This window comes from Ceratotherium simum, chromosome 34, assembly GCF_057802395.1.
Source record: "Ceratotherium simum simum isolate JZ-2026a chromosome 34, ASM5780239v1, whole genome shotgun sequence".
Taxonomy (NCBI): Eukaryota; Metazoa; Chordata; class Mammalia; order Perissodactyla; family Rhinocerotidae; genus Ceratotherium; species Ceratotherium simum.
In genome coordinates, this window is record NC_141933.1 from 16,004,854 (window position 1) to 16,012,441 (window position 7,588).

The following is a 7,588-nucleotide window of genomic DNA, read 5'->3' on the forward strand; positions in this document are numbered from 1 at the left end:
TTTTTACTAATGTGAAAACTGAGGCAGAGAACTTCTGGCTCAAGGTGACAGGGTTGATAGAGAAATTGCTGGAACCCCAATCTTCATCTTTTTGCTTCAATATGTCTTTGTAATTATGAGATCTAGTTCATGAGCTAAGGGAACAAGCCAAAATCTCAAAGGAGGATTTGCAGGAACTTCAAAATAGATGGGGCTCAAGTTTTACTCTACTTGGCAAACCCTCATCCTGTTGAGAGCTTTCTTCAGAGCCTCCTTCACTTCCTTGTTTCTCAGGCTGTAAATCATTGGATTCATCACAGGGATCACTATGGTGTAAAATACTGACACAGTCTTGTCCTCCACAAGGGATTTGCCCATAGTACCTTTCAAGTATGTGAATATGAGCGTCCCAAAGAAAAGAGCCACTGCAGTCATGTGAGAAGCACAAGTGGAGAAAGTCTTGGCTTTGCCACCTGCCGTACGAATCCTCAGAATGGCCTGGATGATGAACAGCTAGGATATAAGAATCACTGAAATGCTGGTTGTAATGACCAAGAAAGCCAAGAAGTAGATCACTCGTTCTCGTGGCCTAGTCTCGCTACAGGCAAGCTTCAGCAGGGGTGGGAGGTCACAAAAGAAGAAGTCCACGTGGTTGGACTTACAGAAGGAGATTGAGAAGGTACACCCAGTGCAGATCACAGAATTGACCATGGCACCAGCATATGCCCCAGCCACTAGGCCCAGACGGGTCTGTGGTGTCATGGCAGTGGCATAGAGGAGAGGGTTACACACGGCCACATAGCGATCATAGGCCATCACGGCCAAAAGGAAACATTCAGTACTAGCACAGAGTGTGAAAAAGAAGAACTGGGTGGCACAGCGCTCATAGGTGATGACCATCTTATCAGTACCCAAAGTCTCAAGTAACTGAGGGACAATAACAGACGAGTAACAAATGTCAAGGAGGGAAAGGTGGCTGAGGAAGAAGTACATGGGAGTCTGGAGGCGAAGGTCACTCTCTGAATCAGCACTATCATGCCCAGGTTGCCCACCATGGTGATGAGATAAAGGACCAGAAACACAAAGAAGAGATCCATCTGCAGCTCTGCCTGCAACTGGAACCCTATTAGAATGAAATCTGTCACCACAGTGCCATTCTCTGCCATGACTCCTAGGTTCATGAAATAAAAAAATAAAGTCTCACTGAAGATGAATTAAGGTGAGCATGGCTTGATTTGATCATTTTTCAGTAACGATGATAATATTTTCAATTTGTAAAGCACTTCGCATTTTTTAAAAACTTTATTTCATTTGATCTTTCAGAAATCTTAGGAAAGGCATAGTATTAATCTCATTTTTGAGAGAAGAATATGAGGGTCAAAGAAGTGAAGTGACTAGCTCAAGATCTCATAAGGTGATCAAAAGGTACAAACTTCTAGTTATAAGATAAATAAGTACTAGAGATGTAATGTACAACACGATGACTATAGTTAACACTGCTGTATGGTATACATGAAAGTTATTAGGAGAATAGATCCCAAGAGTTCTCATCAGAAGAAAAAAATAGTTTTTTTGTTTTTTTGTTTTTTGTATCTATATGAAATGACGGATGTTTCCTAAACTTATTGTGGTAATCATTTTGTAATATATCTAAGTCAAGTCATTATGCTGTACACCTTAAACTTATACAGTGCTGTACATAACTATATCTCAATAAAACTGGGGCAAAAAAAGATTTCATAGTTAGTAAAAAGGCAAAGCCAGAGCTAGAACTCAGTTCCTTAGGCATTTCCAAACCTCTGCAGGTCCCAAATTGGAAATCATCAGCTTCACTGCAGAGCCAGAAAATACCACTTTGTTTAGAGAAATCCTAGTAGTATAATATTAAGGACATTGGCTTTGAAATCAGACCTAGGTTCAAGTCCCTTGAGACCTTAGGCAAGTTAATTCCTCTTTCTGAACATCGGTCTCCTTGTTGGTTTAATGAGGATTTCAATACGAAAGTCACAATACTATTGTGAAGGACATAACTTACAGACTGTGCCTGGCACATTGTCTGACTCACACACTTGGAATTATTCTTTCTAAATTCTGCAATATGAGTAACATGCTCTTAAGGTCATGTACATTCTTAAATCTTCTTATCTCCAAGTCCACAGCCCCCTGGAGTCCCAATATCAACTCTATCTTTCTTTGTGGTTGTTTTTGATGTGCATATGAACACAATGGAGTTGGATGAGAGACAGTGAGCTCTGAAGAGCGAGCATGTTAGAATCTCTACAACCTGTTGCCTGCCAAGCCGCTTCTTCCCCTCTGTTTCTGCCAAGCAGCATGGCCTGGTTTTCAAGTTCTCCTCTTATTCCAAAGGACTTGTCCCATTTTTTTAAATGCCGGATCATTATCAGTCAGTGAGGTACATGAATCAAGCCTTTCCAGAATTAGCCTGCAAAGCTCATTAAGGGACAAAGCTGTCACACTGAGTTTAGAATTCTAATACAGAAGGAGTTCTTGCCAGGTATTTGGACCATCCTATCTCTCCTTTGGATGCTGATAATTTGGGGCAATGGAAACACTGAATGTGCACTTCAAAGGTGATTCTTCTTGTCCTCCTTCCATCCTTGAAACAAAATCTGAATTTGAGAAAGATCTCATAGGATTTCAGATAAATGAGAAAATGAAACTTTGATCAATGTTTGGCAAAAGCTGATCTACTGATGAAATAAAGGTTAGCATCTGGTGTGCTCCCCCCACTGAATTCCTGATAATATAAATATTCAAGAGGTTTTTTTTTTCCTTCCCTTAGGGCCCAATCTAATACTGGCCTTTGACCAAAATAATGACTTGCCGTGTTCTAAAAGGAATTCACACAAATCATCCTGGCCAAAGAGGAAAAAAAGAGAGAAAGTATATTCGTTTACTTATTCTATAAGAATCTACTGAGAATTTACAATGTGCCAGGCACTCTTCCTGCTGCTCAGAACAAAGAAGACAAAGATCTCTGCCCTTGTGGAGCAGTCATTCTAGCAGAAGAACCAGGTATATTCAATATATGTTTTTTTAAAAAAACGTTTATTTTCTACCATGGTAGAAAACGGTAAGTGCTCTAAAAAAATTAAAAACAAAAAATCACAGCAGGGTGTGAGGAATTGGGAGAGACAAAGTAAGGAGTAGGATATTAACAAGGACTGTCAGGGAAGGTCCGTTGAAAAGGTGACATTTTAGCAGAAATGCTGGGAATCAGGTGACTATTCAGGATTATTTGCACACATCACTTATCCACAAACAATAGAAAATGAAGGCACAAACCACCACCAATGGGCCACTCCACTCCCATTACGAAATATACAGAGTTCTTCAAGTCCTCGTGAGACACTTCCAAGGCAGCTTTGTTCAGAAGAGTCAACCTAATACAGACAGAAGCCCACGAGGGATTAGAGGCTCAATAATCAGCCTGCAATCACTCGGTGGAAACGTAAGTCTGGAACCCCAACAATATAGAATAGTGGCTAAAAAATTGGGCCCTGAAGGCAGACAGTGCTTGTTCCAAACTTGGACTCAGTCATTTCTATTTGTGTGACCTTGGGCAAGTTCCTTGACCTCTAACATCTCGGTCTCGACATCTCTGCAATAACAATAACAGCTCTGCCCTGCTGAGAGAGGTAAAGAGATAATTCACAGAAACACACACACACTGTTGCCTAGTGTAACATTTGTTATAAAAATGATTTTTCAACTACTAGATTGTTCTGCCATTCAGAAATTTAATTTATCCCTATTTTATTGCTGAGAAAAAGGAGGCTGAAAGTGGTTAAACCAACTTTCCCAAGACCACATAGTTAATAAATGGCACCAGGACTCTTGGCTCCAAATTCATTGTGTTTTCCACATATCTACACCATGGTTCATCACTCTGGCCCAGGAAGTGGGATGCTGTAGTCCATCCTCAGGCAGCCCCACCTGGGGAGGCACAAGCCAGGAGACACACTTTATTCCATAATTCTCTCCTGAAAGACACTTTCAGATCTCCGCTGGGGGAGGGGAGCTATTTTCCTTTGGATGGAGATGATTATGATGATCCAGAGAGAGTATATGGTAGGAAAGCTGAAAAAGGCATTCAGGGGCCTGAATTCAAGTCCAGCGTCTACCATTGATGTACTGTGTAAACTTAAGCAACTATCTTCCCATCTCTGGGTCTGTGTCCTCACATGAGAAGGCTGCACTAAAGGACCTTAAATGCTGCATCCTGTTCTACAATGTGATGGTCTCTCTTTTCCTCTAAAGTCCAATGAGAAAAGAAAAGAGCATATGTTAATAATAGTAACAAAGAACAATATCAAGATAGCACTTATTGTGTATTAGATACTATTCTAGGTGTTTTACATAAACTGCCTCATTTACTTCTCACAACATCCCAACACAGGATGTTTTGTTATTATCCTTGTTTATAGACTGGGAAACAGGGGCTTGCAGAGTGAAGTAACTTGGTTTAGGTAAACCACTCACCTGGGATTTGAACCCCGGTCTGTTGGACTCCAGGGCTGCACTCCTAATAGCTATCCCATTGCTCACGATGATGGTAATGATGAGTTACCATGCAGTGAACACCTTTTTTATGCCTAGAACCTTCTAGTACCTTTATATACATTACCCTCTACATTTGGGCAAGTAGGAGAGTAACATAAGTTAAATAAAGATATTGGAAATTGACTCCAGTTCTCAGTTGGAAACATTACACGTGTTCTCTGTTTTGTAGTATTGCCTTTATTTGTCATGTCTTGTCTGCAGGGATGGGAGAGTAGAAGAGATGCTTAGGGCTACCATCAGAATCTAACTCTAAAAAGAAATGTGCAGCCCCCAAGGAACCATCACCTCCAGCACAGGTCTAAGTGGCAAGACAAAAGTCATGTGAACCAACCTTGCTCCTGGCTCCTCATTGTCATCTGCCTACCTGTACTTTCCCTTTGCCCAAATCTCAGTCCTCATTTTTAATTTATTTTATCTTGCTGCATGTCGTGCATTTTTATAAGCCACTTTAAATCTCTTCTGGAAAGAGGCATTGATGAATAAATAAATACAAAATAAAATTGCCTGCTTGTCAGATGCCAGGATAATCAGAATGATCAGCCCTATCAGCATCAGACCAGTAACAGTGCCGCCAGAAGACTTTGCCAAATGGGTTCTGGAAAGACAGTGCACAAACAGGGGTTCAACCGAAATCAGACTGATCCATGGACGATAAAGAAAGGCAGATGCTCAAGGGAGAAAATGCAGAAGCTTTGGGAAGTCTCCAGGTCTGTGCTACTGCAGCCAGCTCCTGAAATCTTCATAAACCCAAACCCCAAGATAGTGACCTGGGCCTCCATTTTGAGACAGTGAGCAGTATGGAGGGTCTCCTAACTCATGACGTACCTTAATGCGATCCCTCTGTGCATCAAGTATGTCCATTTTGCAATGAGCAGAGGAAAATTTTTAAGAAAACCAAGGTTGCCTGGTGATTGCTGATCTTCAGAGGAGCTGAGAAGTTTGATACTCTCTAAAAACAGTTCCACCTTGTCTTGTGATGCATTGTCTAAATTCCTGAACTGGTCCAAAATGATTGATAATTCTAGATAGAGCATCCAATCAGTTTCCTAATGATTAAAATTAGGGAAAACAACAAGCAGCTCCACCAAATCTCCAGGCAGAGAGAAGAACCATGGATCAGTGTGGCCTCAGAGAAAATATTTGGTCTCAGGCAATTTAGATAAACTAAGTTGATAGGATTTATAAATAGAACACTGAAGCTGCAGTTTCCTGTTTGTGAAGCCCACAAAATAGTTGAAGTTGCTGGCTTTTAAGGATGCACAGGAAGAAAGCGAATCCTTAATGCCATTATGAACCTACCATGTTCCACAGTATTGAGCAACATCAGCATTTAACATTAGTGATCTGTTATCCAATTGCTGATCAGGCACAAAAATACTTTGCTTCTTGACAGACCTATCCTAGTGGACCTCTGTAACTCTAGGTTATCTCTCTCCCACATTATTCATGTCTGCTCAAGACCTACAGCCTCACTTTTACATCAGCCAATGGTAACCACACCTAGGACATGTAATTCTCCCACATTCCAAAGCTAAAGGAAAAAGACCTTGAGACCATCTGTTCTTTGAGATCGTTAATGCTCCCCAAAACCTCCACTAACCTTCAGAAAACTAACAGGGGCTTCAGAAGAGAGAAAGCCCAGCAGGCTTCAGTGTTTAATAGGCTCCACTTGTCGCCTTGGAGCAGAGAAAACACAGAACTAGGAGCCAAGAGGCTACTATGGATCATACAAGAAAATGTAAAGGAAGATGCTCCTAAAAGAAAAAAGTTTGCATTTGGAAGGAATTGTTATAAGTGCCCAGACACCAGCTTTATAATAGCTTTATAACACTGCTGGAAAATATATAGCCATGGATCTGAAGAGTATTTATATAGCTCAGCAAAACTAATCTGCTTAGATCCTCCAAGTCTGGTTTAAAGTTATTTCAAAATGCTGAGGTATAAAGGTTGTATGATGTGCTTAAAGTTAAGTAGCCATTGCCCTCAGCTGGAAGTATGCAACAAAAATTTATAAAGGATCTGCCTTTAGACTTTGTGGCAGGCAGTATGCTGGATACTGGGATGTAATGATGACTACATAGAACTAAACAGTCATAGATGATAGTGATTCTCCCTCTGCCACTACAATAGAACTGACATCATCTGCTTTTGATGACTTGAAGAGGAAAGGGGAATAAAGGAATGAGGTACAAGATGCTTTGACTGCAACTCAAAGTGTCAGGGTAGACTTGGGTCCTTAGAATGTTTAAATAGTGAGAAAACATATTTTCTCCTTCCATCCACACTCTATGTTCAGGTAAAGAAGCAGCTCAATGGAGGAATGAAGATAGAGTCTCTATTTGAAAGCTCCTCCTTTCTTCGGAAACTTGTTAGGAAAAACTGTACTTGGCCATTTTCTAGTTGAATTTAAACACATAAAGACAGGAAAATATTCTCCAGCAAGAAAGGCAGAACCAGCATGGTGTCACAGAACCAGAATGTTTTGAAATTCTATCGCAGTGGGGTCAAATCCCAGCCAGTTGCTTAAATTTTCTGACTTCAGTTCTTTCATCTATAAGATGGGCATGAATACTACCTAACTCACAGGAGTGTTCTGAGGATGAAATGAGAAGACACAGTGTATGTTCAACAAAGTTTGGTTCTGCTGCATACAATGGAAGGAGTGAATTGCCCCTCCCAAAAATTACAGATTACTTTCGTGATCCGTCACTTTAGAACACAGTACACCCATGATCTCATTTGATCCCCACACAACCCATTTTCAGATGATGAAAGTGGGACTCAGAGAGTCAACTGACTTGTCCAAAGGTCACATAGCTAGGAAGAAAAGGAGCCAGAACTGGGACCCAGAACCCTTTCCACTGCACCACTCAACCCCTCATCATGGTGGTCTTAGTGATACAGATCCCCTGCCTGAAGAAGGGAGGTGTAGGCGGAAAGACCTGAAAAGTTGAACTCTTGAGGTTCTTCCTGACTTTGTGATCCTACAATAAACTTCCAGAATGGCATATAAAGTCTGTCCAAA

The 7,588-nt window shown here is 40.9% G+C and overlaps 1 pseudogene; it reads right to left on the reverse strand.

Moving 5' to 3' along the window:
- Window positions 1-201: 201 nt before the first annotated feature.
- LOC101397528 (olfactory receptor 9I1-like) lies at window positions 202-1,145 on the reverse strand (annotated as a pseudogene).
- Between the last annotated feature and the right edge of the window lie 6,443 nt (window positions 1,146-7,588).